Source organism: Callithrix jacchus, chromosome 15 (assembly GCF_049354715.1).
Source record: "Callithrix jacchus isolate 240 chromosome 15, calJac240_pri, whole genome shotgun sequence".
NCBI lineage: Eukaryota > Metazoa > Chordata > Mammalia > Primates > Cebidae > Callithrix > Callithrix jacchus.
Genome location: NC_133516.1, coordinates 24032880 through 24048988, shown reverse-complemented (window position 1 = coordinate 24048988; position 16109 = coordinate 24032880). Strand labels below are relative to the sequence as shown.

At 49.0% G+C, this 16109-nt stretch overlaps 1 protein-coding gene across 3 annotated transcripts in view; it reads left to right on the top strand.

The window, feature by feature from the left end:
• XXYLT1 (xyloside xylosyltransferase 1) overlaps nucleotides 1-16109 on the top strand; it is a 195327-nt gene that overhangs the window by 151887 nt on the left and 27331 nt on the right. The gene's annotated exons all lie outside the window — the stretch shown is intronic.

The following is a 16109-nucleotide window of genomic DNA, read 5'->3' as shown; positions in this document are numbered from 1 at the left end:
TGATGGGCTAGAAACAGAACCTCAGAGCCCACCCCAGACCTACGACATCAGAATCTACACTTTAATGAGATCCCCAGGCGATTCATAGACACATGAAAATCAAAGCGTTCTGATTTGAACTTGAGGGGAAAAATAAACAATTAGAACTTGCTTGCCCAGCAATATTGCTGCAATTGAGATGTGTCAATGGACCCAGCGTGGTGTGGGTTCGACAGCTCACGGTAGCATACTTTCTTTCTCTTGCTTTTGACATCTCATAATGCGTGTCAAGATCACAACAACCCTCTGCCTTTGGTGACGGGAAAGCTCAACACACCCCAAGTCCATCTGCTTCTTCCTGTCACTGAGTCTTAAGGCTCCATCGAGTCCACACAGCCCATTTTAGATAACCCGACTCTGTCTGTGGCAAATACTCCATGCTTCAGCTGCCTGACTCAAGCTTCCTGCCCTCTCCTGTGTGACCCAGCTCCTTATCACTGTCCCTGTCATCTGTCCTCAGTCTTAGCCTTTGTCTCCTGAGTCTGGGGACAGCCTCAGTGCCTCCAGTTTTGATAAGGAACTGCCCCCATAAGACCCTCTCGTCCTCTGACAAAGCACTGCTAGTTCCTCTCTAGGTAACCGGGGCTCCGTCCTGGCCTGCATCTGCCACCCTCCCTCTTCCACCTCGGATGGGGACACCTCAGCTCAAAGGTGAGAACACACAGGGTGTTCTGCCAAAGCCATACAAGGGGGTTACTGCTCTGCACTGGGCAAAGCGAGTTGTCTATTTCTCCTGTAAATAAACAGCTGTGCCTTCCGAAGCACCTCCGCTGTGGCTCCTGTGGCCTTCACGCTTGCTTGGTTTGCCAGGCAGGGTTTATCAACCAGGAATCGTGTAGGAAGCAGAAGCCACTCCAGGTGTTGCCAGCAGAAGGAGTTCTGTATTGGAATGATGTGCTTACAACATTGTTGTAGGGGCTGAAAGGGGCGGGTTTCAGGCTGGGCTTTTTGAATGACTCACAGCTGGTACAGAAGCAGCTGTTGCCAGCCCACAGCCCTTTCTGGACTCTCTAGGAGGCTGAAGAATGGACAATCTAAGTTGAGGTCTGAGGATTATGGAGTTTGCACAGAAGCTGCCACCACTCCCCTGCTTTTCTGGTACTCAGGAAGCAGCAGGACCACCTGGCTTCAGGGTGACTGGGACTGTCTAACCAGCAGTGACAGCCAGAAGCCGCATTCGTACCGAGCACGTCTCATGTGAGCACACTGGTTCCCAAGTCTCAGCACCCGATTCACGTCCAGAGCTCTCGCTGCTTGGGCATCTGGGAAGCACAGTTTCCCTCATTCCAACCTCTCAGTAGGAGGATGATCAAAGGGACTGTGCAACCTGAGCTAGGTAAGATTGTGACAAGTGGAATGGGTGGGGCATTCGGTGCTCACACTCCCAAGTTCAACCTCCACCCAGGAGTGACTGCACCCGGGCCAACCTGGTGTCTTCCCACACGTAGCTTTAGCGCCTTCTGCAGGTGGCAGCCTCCTTCCACCAGAAAGGAGACCACGTGTGGCTTCACTTCTCCCTGCTTTTCTAAGCATGTAAGATGGCTACCTTCCTGCGTGCTCCAAAAGCGATTTCTTTTTCACTGAGTTTTATCTGATTGAGAGTGACAAGCTTGACAGAGGTTCAGGGAATGTGGGCGAAGCCACACTGCCTTCTGCATCAGGTGCCGTTCATTGGGGTCATTAGGATTTCATGTCCAGTCCTGGTCTTCATGATAAAACGTGTGAAGGGATATTGTCCCAGCACTGTCATTGGTAGGAACTTTCTTGTTCATGATATGGTTGTATAACATGATTGTCTATGGGCATGGGGGACAGATGTATTTCAAGTGCTAGAGAAATGACAGTGATTTGTGTTTCATGGGACCCAGGCACAGTACTGTACACACAGCAGGTGCTCAAAATGGCTTATTTAGTACATGGAATGAAATGAAAACAAGTTCACTGCAGGTGGAAGGAGACTAGTGATGCTGTGTCTCCCAGCTGTCCAGTCAGTAGTCATTGGTTGGGCCCTCAGATCCTCCATTTTGTGGGCAACAGTGTGGCTCTCCTTTGTGGAGAAACAAATTTAGGCAGCTGAGTTCAGGAATCTGCGTGGAAGAGCGAGAAGGTGGCCACCCAATGTTGCTATCCCAGGAAGCATGTGGACTGGGGCACAGTTTTTGCAGGATGATTTGCTGCCACCACGAGCAGCACGATCAGAGATGGTTTTCTGGCAGATCATCCTGCCTCTGTAACTGAATCTTGGAATACGCTCAGAATCTTCATCCTGGCATTCAAGGCCTTTGTGACCTGGTGCTGATGCAGTGTGCTCTATCCAAATTGGGCACTGAGGGCTCCCGGGTACTGTGCCAAGTTTTCACCTGCTTATCTTTGCTTGCACTGTTCCTGCCACCTGGAGGGCCTTCTCTTCACCCATCTCTACCTTGAGAAATCCTCTCTGTCGTTCATGGCCAACTCGGATACCCCTTCTTCATAGCATTCTTTGCCCACTAGCCTCAGGCCCTATCAGAATGCCCAGGGCTCCTTGCCACCCTTTCCTCCTGGCCACACTCTTTTCCACCTCATTGCCTCGTCCTGTGGGTGCTGTACAGGCTCCCTCAGCCAATCTCTGCATTCCCAGCTGTGGCCCTACTCAGGTCTGGCTCTACTCAGGTGTCGCTCTGAGTAGATGTTTGTGGAATGAATGGCTAAAAAGTAAAGCAAAAAGCTCATGAAACAGGAAAATCCAAAACTGATTAAAGAGAAAAAGGATTCTAACGAAAAGACCGTGCGTATTGGGTCTGCACTGCCTGGGTTCGGGTCCTGGCTCCACTGGTTAATAGCCCTGTGACCTTGGGCAAACCACGGAATCTCTTTGTGCCTCAGTTTACTCCTCTGTTAAGGATAAGCATGCTACCTACTCACAGGGATGTTCTGAGGATTAAGATTCTTTAAAACATGTCAGTTTCTTGGAACAGTGCCTGGCCTCATAGTAGGTGTTAATATACGTTAGCACACCACTCCCCTCCCAAGTAAACTTTCCCCGTTCCCTGGCTGGTCAGAAGATAGTGTCAGCAACTGGGGTTTTTCAGAGCTCCCACTGGGTGTTCAGCTCTGTTTAAACCCTGCACTTGTGGCCAAATCAGTTGGAGATGTTTTCCTGAGACGACTCCATCCTTACTGGGGAAGGGAGAAAGGATGGGAAGTTCCGCTGACCAAGGACTGGCTCCGGCCAGGCTCTGTGCAGGGGCTACTCATACGAAATGCTGTTTCATCTTCATGCGGCCTCTAGGTATGGATTAATATTCCCATCTTGGAGGAAGCTGAATCTCAAAGCAAAGCAGCTGCTTGCCTGGGATGACATAGCTAGTGAGGGGCATGGCTGCAGTTGAAACCTGGATTGGATTTTGAAACCCATGTTCTCTTGACTGCTTCATCCAGCTGTTCCCACCACCTGGGGTGGGGATTTGCATGTGTGTATGTGTGTGTGCATGTGTGTACGAGTGTGTGTGCATGTGTGTGTGCGTGTGCATGTGTGAGCATGCGCATGTGTATGTGTGTGCGCATGCTTATGTGTGTGCATGTGTGTATGTGTGCATAAGCGTGTATTGCATGTGTATGTATGTACATGCGCATGTGTATGTGTGTGTGTGCGCGCGCGCGTACATGTGCAGCCCTCGCTGGGGCGGGCGGGCTTGATGGCCCTGTTCCGTGATGCCTCAGAACTGAACAGAGTGTATCAGTGTGGGCAGATCTTCTGGGGCCTGGGAACCACAAAGCATCCAGCTAAACCCGTGTTTTCCCAGTGTTCAGCTGCGGCAGCTCACATAACCCAGCCTGGACTCCAGTAGTCTTTTGCCCAGGTGTAGCTGAGATGTCAGCAAGCTTTGCCTCAGTTTCCTAGTTCATGAGTCCTCCTAATGGCTAGAAATGGTCTTGTGGGTTTGAAGAATCATAGCTATCTTGTCCTCACGTCAGCTGATTCGCTATACCGATTTACTGATTGATACTAGCACCCACATCATTTGTACATTTCTGCAGCAACAATATGCCAAGTAAACTGTAGAAGGAAAGGGTTCCTGGGGCATTTATGGGCAATCAGGATGTTCACTTTGCGTGTGGAGCAGGCATGCGCTATTTAAATCAAACTTCCATGACTGGGGCGAGCAAATGGTATCTTATATTTACATAATTTTCTGAAGGCCACTTTACCTCAATTTAAAATCTTTAAGTTGAGTTCCTATTTTTGAAAATTCTATTTTGTTGTAACTGAGGTAAAACAACCTGAAGCCTCTGTGAAGACAGCGGATGTTAGAAGTCTATCTGTCAGTCTTACCAGCTTGAAGACAGTGGAATTCTGTGAGACGAGATGGGCTTCAGGAATCAGGAGCAGGGCTGGTAGATGGTGGGCCAGAGATAGTATAGTATTAGTTCAGCTTGGTCACAGTCAGTGTGTCCTTTACCTGCTGCTTACAGATGTTCACATGACAGATGCCCCCGACATGAGGGACATGGGGCACCCTCACATGGGGCTCCTGGAGCGCTATCCTAGCCAGAGAGAGACACACAGGCCCACCACACTGGGCCCAGCCAGACTCTCCGCTACCCTTCTCCCCCTACTCCCCATCCAGCCTCTCTTCCCACCACCCCTCTCTGTTATGGGTTGAATTGTGTTCCTCAAACATTCATATGCTGAAGTCCTAACCACCACTCCCTCAGGATGTGACCTTATTTGGAAGAGGGTCATTGCAGACGTCATTTGTTAAGATGAGGTCCTCAGGGTCGACCCTAATCTAATATGACTGGTGTTCTTATAAAGAGAGGAATTTGGGCACAGACACACACACACAGGGAGAACATCACGTAAAGGAAAAGGCAGACAAGGGTTTTGCTTCTGCGTGGTAAGGAATGGCAAAGATTGTCAGCAGACCAGCAGAAGCTAGGGAGTGGCCTGAACAGGTTTCATGCCGACCCACGATCTCAGACGTCTCGCCTCCAGGACTGCGGATGACCAGGGTCAGCTGTTTCAGCAATCCAGTGTGTGCTCCTTTGTTGTGGCAACCGTCGAAAATGAATATACACCCCCCCACACACACATACACACTCATCACACACACCTCACACACACAACCTCACACACCACACACACTCCACACCTCACACACACCACACATACCTCACACACACATACACCACACATACACCTCACACACACCCCTCACACACCACGTGTGTATGTGTGTGCATGTGCATGTGTATGTGTGAGCATGCACATGTGTATGTGTGTGTATGTGTGTGAGGTGTATACACATATACACTCACCACACACATATACCTCACACACACACACCACACATACCTCACACATGCACACATACACCTCACACACCACCACATGTGTGTGTGAGGTGTATACACATGCACACTCACTACACACATATACCTCACACATGCACACACACCACACATACCTCACACACACACCACATACTTCACACACGCACACATACACCTCACACACATAGGCACTCATACACCACACACCTCACACACACCCTCACACACACATACACCTCACACACATAGGCACTCATACACCACACACCTCACACACACCCTCACACACACATACACCTCACACACATAGGCACTCATACACCACACACCTCACACACACCCTCACACACACATACACCTCACACACAACCTCACATGCCACACATGCACACTCACACCACACATAGAAACCACACATACATACCTCACACCACACACATACCACACACGCACACCACACACACACTCATACACCACACACATGTACATATAAGCACTACACACATACACACCTCACATGCACATACACCTCACAAACCTCACATACACACCACACACAATCATACGCCACACACGAACACATACATTACACATGCACATACACATACCCCACAAACCTCACACACACACCTCACACACATACACATATAGCACACAGATGCACACTCATACACCACACACACCTTACGCACGTACACAGACACACACATACACCACACAGCACACTCATACACCACATACCTCACACACAAACACGCACATATACACCACATGCCACAGACACATGCATACATACACACTCAACACACACATACACTGTACACATACACCACACATGCACACACACACCACACATACACCACACACATACACTACACACACACACACACACACACACACACACACACACAGTCATCCACCACACAGATACACCCCGCTGGCTTGGGAAAGCCAGGCCTGGTTATAGGATTTCTTCTCAGATCATACACCTTAAGGCGTTCAGGCGAACTTTGTGGTTGTAAGGAAGGTGGCTGCTGGGCTGCTGGCCTCTGCTGTGGAGGGACCTCGCCTGTGCCTTCCTTCTTAAATCGATGCTCCTGTTCAAGAACGGAGAGCTGCGAGCCACGAAGAGAGAGAATCTGGAGGAATGCTGAGCATGAATTTTGGGACCAGCTGGATGGGGGTGATTAACAGTCCTGGCTCTGCCCCTTTCTAGTTCACTTTCCTGAGAATTCCCTGCTTTATCCATCTGTTGGAAATAACAGTACCTTAGGGGTTGCTGTGAGAACTAAAGAGAACTGGTAAAGCTCTGGCATCGTGCTTACCTCACGAGGCGATCGCTGCCTTCGTGGTGATTTCTAACCACTCCGTGGGACATGAGGTTGACAGTAGCATGTTGTGAGGACCTCCTTGGATTTCCTTTCTAGCTTCATGGAGGGGACAGAGAAACTGAGTCACAGTCATGGGCTACATAACATTTTAGTCAATATATGACGGCGGTCCTGTAAGATTATGATACCATTTTATCATTGTGCCTTTTCTGTGTTTGGATATGTTTAGACAGACAGATACCCACAGTCACCCACACCATTCAGTACAGTAATGTGCTGTGCTTTGTAGCCTCGGAGCAGCAGACAATATACCATACAGCCCAGGTGTGTGTGTGGTGGGAGATACCATCTAGGCTTGTGGAAGTCACTCTGTGTTCACACAAAGCCGCATCACCTACCAGTGCATTTCTCAGCGCAGACTGTTGTGAAGCGTTGTGTTGTTTTTTCTTTATGATTTGTAAAGTCCAGATTTTTTACTCCGAACATGTATTTTACAGACAGGAAATCAATTTCCCAAAAAAAGAGAAAGATGCTACTAAGTCTCGAATGAAACAAGAGTTAGTGGTTTGATAAGAGTCGAAGGTTCTTGAGGAAGATGCCGATTACGCCGTAGGTTCATAGGATTTCTTGATATGTTGCTCGGATTGCATGTTTTTTATCAATATGGTGGTTTGCGTTTCTAATTAACATTTATGCCTGGATGTTTTGTAAAGAAAAACAAGAATGGCTGGAAGAATACGTGACCATTGTGGGCCAGGCCCAGAGCTGGGACCTGCAGCTCAGGCAACCCAGGGCTGCCTCTGCGGGTCGCCTCGGTCTCTCCTGGCTGCAGGACTGGGCCTATAAAGATGAAAGGCCAGACACCCTATGGGAGGGGGGCAGCTGCAGCTAGAAGACCATTTCCAGCCACATCTCATCAGACATGTTTCAACTGCACTAGAGCCGAATGGCATTAGAGTTGTGTTGCCCAGATAAAATGGGCTGTGTTTGCTGTGTGCAGGGACCCTCAGCTCCAGCTGGCAGCTGACTAGAGGAAGGGCTCCACTGTGGGGAAGCCTGGGTTGGTGATGTCTCCACGTGGGAGTCTCCATTTTGCTCATTTAAGAAAGGAGGTAGTGGCTGGGTGTGGTGCCTCATGCCTGTACTCCCAGCACTTTGGGAGGCCAAGAGGGCAGATCATGAGGTCAGGAGTTCGAGATCAGCCTGACCAACATGGTGAAACACCATCTCTACTAAAAATACAAAAATCAGCTGGGCGTGATGGCATGCACCTGTAATCCCGGCTACTCAGGAGGCTGACACAGAAGAATCGCTTGAACCTGGCGGGGGGCAGAGATTGAAGTGAGCTGAGATCATGCCACTGTACTCCAGCCTGGGCACGACAGAGTGAGACTCTGTCTCAGAAAAGAAGAAAGAAAGAGAGAGAGGGAGAGAGAGAGAGAGAGAGAGGGAGGGAAGGAGGGAGGGAGGGGGGAGGGGGGAAGGGGGAAGGGAGGGAGGGAGGGAGGGAGGGAAGGAGGGAAGGAAGGAGGTGGTGTCTTTACCGAGACTGCCTCATGAGGCCATGAGGATTCCAAACACGGCGGGGCTGGATCTCCGCTGGAAGGGTCACGGTGGGGAGAATATTGACTGTTCTTGCTAGGTTTGCTTCCTGGCACTTGCAGCCCCCTCTCTTTTTTTTTTCTGAGGCAGAGTTTTGCTCTGTCACCCAGGCTGCAGTGCAGTGGCATAATCTCAGCTCACTGCAACCTTCACCTCCCAGGTTCAAGAGAGTCTCTTGCCTCAGCCTCCCAAGTAGTTAGGATTACAGGTGCCCACCATCACACCCAGCTAATTTGCTGTATTTTTGGTAGAGACGGGGTTTTGCCATCTTGGCCAGGCTGGTCTCGAACTCCTGACCTCAGGTTATCTGCCCGCCTCGGCCTCCCAAAGTGCTGGGATTACAGGTGTGAGCCACCACGCCCGGCCACCTCTTTTCTTTTTGAAGGGCATCTGGACTCAGCTTTTCGTCTTGCTGAAGCAAAGCTGTAAATGTGGAGCTGTAGATGAAAGTTGTTCTGGAGATCTCTCTGTTCCACTAGGCAACGGGCAGGTGCCTCTGTGTGTTTGGGAATTATTTTTATTTTCTAATTGGTTACCAACAGAAAAACACTCTGCGGAGCCTCTGATTTTATTACCATCCGGAAGCAGTTTATCTGTGGTCTGGCCTGTGGGATGCTTGGCCAAATGTCCAGGGCTCCAGGGGTCTTCTTTCTTCCTCCCCCACTCCCACCCCACCACCTGTACGGGGTTGTTTGGAGAAATTGGCCTTGGCATAGGAGGGTAAGTGTCCAGGGTCTCATTCTGTCTCAGGGTCTTAGGACGGAAGCCAGACAGCTTGATGATCCTGAGGCAGGCAAAGGTGGCAGCTGAAGACAGTGGTGAATGAAGCGTGGCAGAGGACTTGGCTTCTGAGGACCCGATGGGTGGCCATCCCCACTGAGATCCTCTGCTGAGGGCGCCCCTGGCCCCTTCCGCTCTGCGGCCCTTCCCGCCGCGGCGTGCCTGCAGTTCCGCACCTCGCCAGCAGGGGTCGCGCCTGTGTCACGGCCGGGTCTGCACACGGGTCTGAGAACCCCCACGGCGCTCCCGCGCGGCAACTCAGAATCACCGAGCCCTGGAAGGTTCCCTGGCGTAGACACCACCTCGAGGTCCAGTGAGAGGGGATGTGTGGGGGGCCATGCTGGGGCTACAACCTTTTGGGGGGTTGGGGGTGGGGGTTAGATGGGAATGCGGAACAAGAGCATCTCTCCATAAAAAAAAAAAGCATATTTCCATCAAGCAAAACAAAACAAGAGTCTCTCTCCATCAAACACAACACAAGAGCGCCTCTCCATCGAGAACACTAATGAATGACTGTATTGGGCTTCCACAAAGAGCTTTTATTGTTTTTTTTAAGAGTGATCATATAAAGTAACTTTATTGATGGATATCACTTCATTAATCATAACGAATTGAACACTTCCACATAAAAAGACCACGTTTAATTTAGAGTATTCTTTTTCCATAAGAAGCAGTATCTATGGTATTCAAGTCAATAGTTAGATTCTTCGCATCAGTGAAATGCTGCTGACGTTAACTGGAAATCTCACACTTAGTAAATACTGCAGGAAAGGGGACGGCTTCAGGCTTACTAAGAAGTTATGATAGGAGAGGAAGGGAAGGTGGGGCAATAAGAAGATTGCCAGGAAATGCTGGTGACAGCGGGGAATGCCACCAGGAAAGGAGAGAGGGAAGCGCAGGGAGGCTGGGAATAATGTCATGGTTTCCTCACAGTTTCACCGGCATTGGGAGAATGACCCATGGGGCTCTGCCACCGTGTTGATCTCGCCCAGGGATCCCGTGGTCGCTGCTGATAGTTGAAACGGGTCTCCAAATCACTGCTCGGTGGCCCCATGAGTGGACGGGGAGGCGCAGACTCGGCTGGAGCATTCAGGGTTGGATGATAGTTAAACGACAATTTCCTGTTATTATGTGATTTTCTCCAGCATCTAACACTTTCAACACTCAGATACCTTTGAACAGAAGTTTAAATAAAAGTCTGTTGACTTTGCACATGAGTTCTACTGGGGACTTCAGGTGGCACTTTGCCATTGGACATAAGTCAAATGAGAGAATGTAGAGTCAGTTTCTCTTAAACTTTGGTGAATATCCTGGGGACATTTGGACTTGGGGAGTACTCAGGGTGCTCCAGTCACAGGATCAAAGCTTACTGCATCCTCCTGAAGAGTCCGTTTTACTCACAGATCTAGTAGAGGGAAAATTCGTCTGTTAGAACATAAGTTTAAATATTACAGTTTTAAGTTTTCATAAACCATTTAGATAAGACACTTTCACCCACCTGGCTTCGTCCCAAGTCCCCTTGACATTCACCTCTTTCCTATCCGTGGGGGTCAACGTTTTTTGTGGTTTTATCATTCGATCATTCTTGTGATATTATTTGATCACTGTGAACTAGAGATGCGAGACAGAAGTGACCGGCTGGTGATACGGATGCAATACAAACCAGCCCGTGCTTTCCAAATGCAGTGCAGCCACACTGCCGTCACCAGCGCGCCTCAAATGACAGGGCCTCAGGCCTTCTCCCAGGCCTCCCGATACTGTTGATCTGCAAAGTTGCATTTTGACCATGTACCTAAAGTGATTCTGGCTTGTAGGGAGACTTGGGAATCAAAGAACCACATGGTTTATTCTAACTATAGACACTGGTATTGCACCAACCAGACAGAAGAGGGATTGGGGTGTGGGTTTTTTTGTTTTTTGTTTTTTGCCTGTAGCATTTTGTTGTTGTTGTTACTTTATATTAGTTGCCAGCATTTAAAATCAGGGTATTTCATAGCTTTCCTTTAAAACTCAGAAGTCGGCCAGGTGTGGTGGCTCACGCTTGTAATCCCAGCACTTTGGGACCCCAAGGCGGGCAGATCAGGAGATCGAGACCATCCTGGCCAACATGGTGAAACCCTGTCTCTACTAAAGTACAAAAAATTAGCTTGGCATGATAGCATCCTCCTATAGTCCCAGCTATGCAGGAGGCTGAGGCAGGAGAATCATTTGAACCCGGGAGGTAGAGGTTACAGTAAGCCAAGATCACGCCATTGCACTCCAGCCTGGGTGACAGAGTGAGACTCCATCTAAAATAGAATAGAATATTCAGAAGTCAGGATAATACTAGGCCTGCTTTTTCTCCAGAACTCTCAGCCTCAGCTGAGCACCAGCGGCCTCTCTCAGATGGCCATGCCATGCTCTCTGGATCTCCTGGATCCCTACCTCATCCCCATTGCCTTGCTCTCTAGGAGCTTGAGGTTGTGATCCCCTGCTCAGTGAACACGTGGTCATGCAAGCAGCTGAGTCCCACACACCCCTTCCCAGCAGGCAGTATGAGTCCACTGCTGCCCTCCCCGCTCCCCCTGGGGAAACCGCTCACCTGGGCACTCCTGCCTGGGAAGTGAAGTACTGTAGAAAGAAGAACTTAAGCTGAAGAATTATTGGGACTCAGAATCATCTCCTGTGCTTGGTATTTCTTGTCTTTGAACCTTTTCTTTATAATTCTGTTCCTAGAGCTTTATTTTCCTCTCATGGAGCCTGCCTACTCTAAAATACACACACACACACACACACACACACACACACACACACACACGGATCCCCCATGACCATCACAGTGGGCATGTGCTCCCAAAGTGCCTCTACTGATCAGTAGATTTCATGGGTCTGAGCTCCAATTTTCCGTCCACCATTGCTCCCACTCTAAACTCGGAGTCTAAAAGGGGGCCCAAACACCAGCAGGAAAGAGTTTTTAGAGGAAAATGTATTCAGAATTCCAAACAACAGACTTGAAGTGATGAAATTTCAGTGCCTCAAACCTTTGCATCCTCATTGGAGAGGCTGTGTGGGCGCGTGGTTCACAGGAGCATGGGGACTCAGCCTGTGCTGGCCTTTCTCAGCGATCAGAAGCATACAACCCCAGCTAGTATTTTCCGAGAGGTGCCAGGGACTCTCTTTTATTCCATGAGGTCAAAGGACACCACTTGGAATTAGTCACTTGACAAGATTGTATTGTTTCTCTAACTTTTATTTTTTTCAAGTTTCTTGGGGCCTGCATTTCATTTCTCTTGCCTAGCAACTTCCCCCTGATGGATTTTAAAGGTCTCACAGAACTGCGCCTCTTGTCTCATTTATCTGAGTCTAGGTAAAGGCACAGAGACAGTGTCAATAGCTTTTAAAGGACTCCAAAAGACAAAGAGCATTTTCCTATTTCAAATTAATTTCTCTCTTGCTTGACCTATACTGACTCTTTCTAGGTTCTGCGTGTGTATGATTCAGGCCCACACAGCCTCTAACAAATGCAGAAGTGATGGACGCAGGCCCCTGGTGTGGGGGCACATTCCTGAACTCCTGTTTTCCTTGGTAACAAAACCTCCAATGGCCAGCATTGACTAAACCAGGACCAGCCTCATGGCCTGGAATTCCAGTCTCTTATCTGGAGCAAATCAGCATTTCCGTGCAGGGCTCCCAGGCTCCCTTCTGTCTGCCCCCCACAGCACTGACCACGGTTAGCAGGAGCTGGGAGCTGCTGCTTCTCCTGCTCAATGCAGGCTGGGAGTGCAGGGTTAATTCCTTAGACATGCACATTTGGCAAAATCGGAAAACACTCATTCTCGCTTCACACCTGATAGAATGGCCTTTGTTAAAAATACCAGGGATAGCCACTGTTGGCGAGGATGTGGAGAAAAGGGACCCTGGCACACTGTTAGGAATATAGGTTGGTATAGCCATTATGGAAAACAATATGGAAATTCCCAAAGAAATAAAAATAGACCTACTGTATGACTCAGCAGTCCTTCTTCTGGGCATCTACCCAAGGGAAATGAAATCACTACCTCTTAAAGATATCTACACTCCCATGCTCACGGTAACGCTATTCACAGTAGCCAAGATATGGAAGTAACCCAAATGTCTATTGATAAATGAATAGAGAAAGAAATTGTAGCATCCAACACACACACACACACACACACACACACACACACACACACACAACGGAATATTCCTCAGCCTTTAAAAAGGAGTTGTACCATTTGTCACAGTGTGGATGAACCTGGTAGACATTATTGCTAAGTGAAATAAGCCTCCCTTCCCCTTCACCTCCCCACCCTCCCCTCCCCCCTCCCTCTCTCCCTTCCCCTCCCCTCCCCTCCCTTCCTCTCCCTCCCTCCCTACCTCCCTCCCTCCCTCTCTTCTTTCCCCTCCCCTCCCCTCCACTCATCTCCTCTTATTTTTTTTTGAGATGGAGTTTTGCTCTTGTTACCCAGGCTGGAGTGTAATGGTGCAATCTCAACTCACTGCAACCTCCGCCTCCTGGGTTCAGGCAATTCTCCTGCCTCAGCCTCCTGAGTAGCTGGGATTACAGGCACGTGCCACCATGTGCAGCTAATTTTTTGTATTTTTAGTAGAGATGGGGTTTTACCATGTTGACCAGGATGGTCTCAATCTCTTGACCTCGTGATCCACCCACCTCAGCCTCCCAAAGTGCTGGGATTACAGGCGTGAGCCACCACGCCTGGCCCTTTTTTTAAAAAAAAAAATAGAGATGGGATCTCTCCACTTTTCCTAGGCTGGACATAAACCCCTGGGCTCAAGTGATTCTTTGGCCTCAGCCTCCCAGGTAGCTGGGATAACAGGCACACACCACTGTGTCTGGCTCAGACATATTTTTTGCTACATCCCAGTTTCATATATTTTATCTTTAAAAGGGGCCAGATGTTATTTTCATTCCGGAAATATGTTAATTAGAGCTACATGTATATCATCTTTTATTCAAATCTCACTGAAATATGTAGTATGCAAAAGGAGTGTCCCTGGGACTTGCTCATGTTTTAAAATATTTATTAAAGTGATAGCAGTTGTATGCATTTCTAAAAAAAGAAATAAATGGGAAGGAAATGGTTTTACAAAAGAGGATGCGTTTACCAATTTCATCATCATGGTGTCCTGAGAGTAAATCAGCCAGCGAGATTCCGGTTTTCCCTAATGTGATTTAAGACATTCTGATGAAGGCGGCAGTGGGGCTGCAGTGTTCAGGTAAGTAGTACACGCACTACTTAATTGCTCCGAATCAACTAAGTAGAACATTCAAGCTGGTGGTACCTGTGCAGGCTTCGTGAGGACAGCACGGCCCTGGCAAGAGGCCTGGTGGCTCTGAGGGTGACATATTATGTACTTGTCATAGCCTCACTGTCACATGCTGGGAGGTGCTTTGTGGGTGACAGCACCGAGGCTGAAGCCTTTCACAGAGACTGGCAGAGGCCTTGGCTGTGGGCCGCTGGGTGGAACCTAGCTATCTTGGAAAAGGCCACTTGTATCCTTGCAGTTGCATGGCGGAAGTATACCCGTCTATACCAGTTCACTTCAGTAAATTTGGACTGAGTCCCTGCCTTGTGCCACACACGGTGTTAGGCAGCAGGGCTACCCAAGATAAAAAGACAGTCTCTGTCCCCAAAGAACTCACAGTGTAATAGGCTGGAAAGGGATATAGGATCGGTATAAACAGCACAAGCCTGGAAGTGGTCCAAGGCTTGGGGAGCGAGGAGGCAGCTCTACAGAGGACGTGGCCTGCGAGCTGGGTTTTCGTGACAAGATGTTTTCTAGTGGACAAGGAGGGACAAGGGCACCACAGCCTCAGTGAGAGTAGCATGTGCAGACCCAGGTCCTGGGTCTGCATGGAGTACAGAGGGGAGTGCCAGGGATAGAAGAGGAGGGGGCTGGCGGGGCAGAGGTCAGATTGCAGGGAGCCTTATGTGTTGGGCTAAGGTCACGTTAATTCTGTAGGTGATGAGGAGCATGACATCAGTTTGATGCCAGGGCAGAAGACTGCAGACGCCTGCCTCCTGTGATGTGTGTGCTAAATGTGTCTCTCCTTGTCCTAGCTAAAGCACCCTGTCCAGTGCTCTGGCAGGTCAGAACTCCATGCTGTATCTGGCTCCCATACCGTATAGGCCACACTTTCCAAGACAGGACTCCATGCCAGATATGGAGGCAGGAGATTTGGAAACCAATAGGAAGCCAGCCTTGTCCATCTGTCCATCAGACATCCACAGAGGATGAGCAAAGGAGGGAGAGAGAAGGCTGGACCGCTCCTTGCCGGTCATATGAAGCCATGGGAACAGCGGTGGCGAGGAGATTAGTTTCAGGTGCAAGATCTCAGGACAGCTTTATGGAGGGGCTGGAAGTTTGGAAGTTCCAAATTTCCACTACTTTATTGTATAGATACTTTGTTGGGGGAAAACCCCACAAGAGCCGAGCCAAGGGCCTGAAGCCTCAGCATGTTCTCATTTAAACATAGAATTAGGAAAGAATTAGAGATATAGTGACATAGTTATTCCTATATATAATCATAAATAATCACATAGCTATTCATGTGTAATCACAATACATACAGCTATATTATCATATAATCTTTAATCTTACTAATAAGTCTCAGGTCAAGAAGCATGGGACTGAAGTGGCACTGGAAAAGAGGTGACCCTAAGGCAAGATGCTCTGAGCCCTCTGTTGCCCACATAAGGGCTCCTGGAGGACGCTTTGGCTGTGCAACAGTGTCAGCGCTGTGAAAGCGCCCGCTGTTTAGCCAGCCAGGGAAGGAGACGTCCAAGACAGCCAAGACGTCTCCTTCCCGAAGGAGTTAGGAGAAAACTCCGCTCTTCCAAGCTCTTGTGGTGGGCCTGACAGCTGTCAGGGAGGCCCACAGACATCAGGGGACTTAACTGTCTCTCTGTGGTGCAGTATTCAGCAGTCACGTTCCATGGCTAATTTCAAGTTCTGCTTCTGCACCAGGTTCCTCTTTTTCGTAGAAAATAAGAATTAATAATAGTAACATAAATCTTA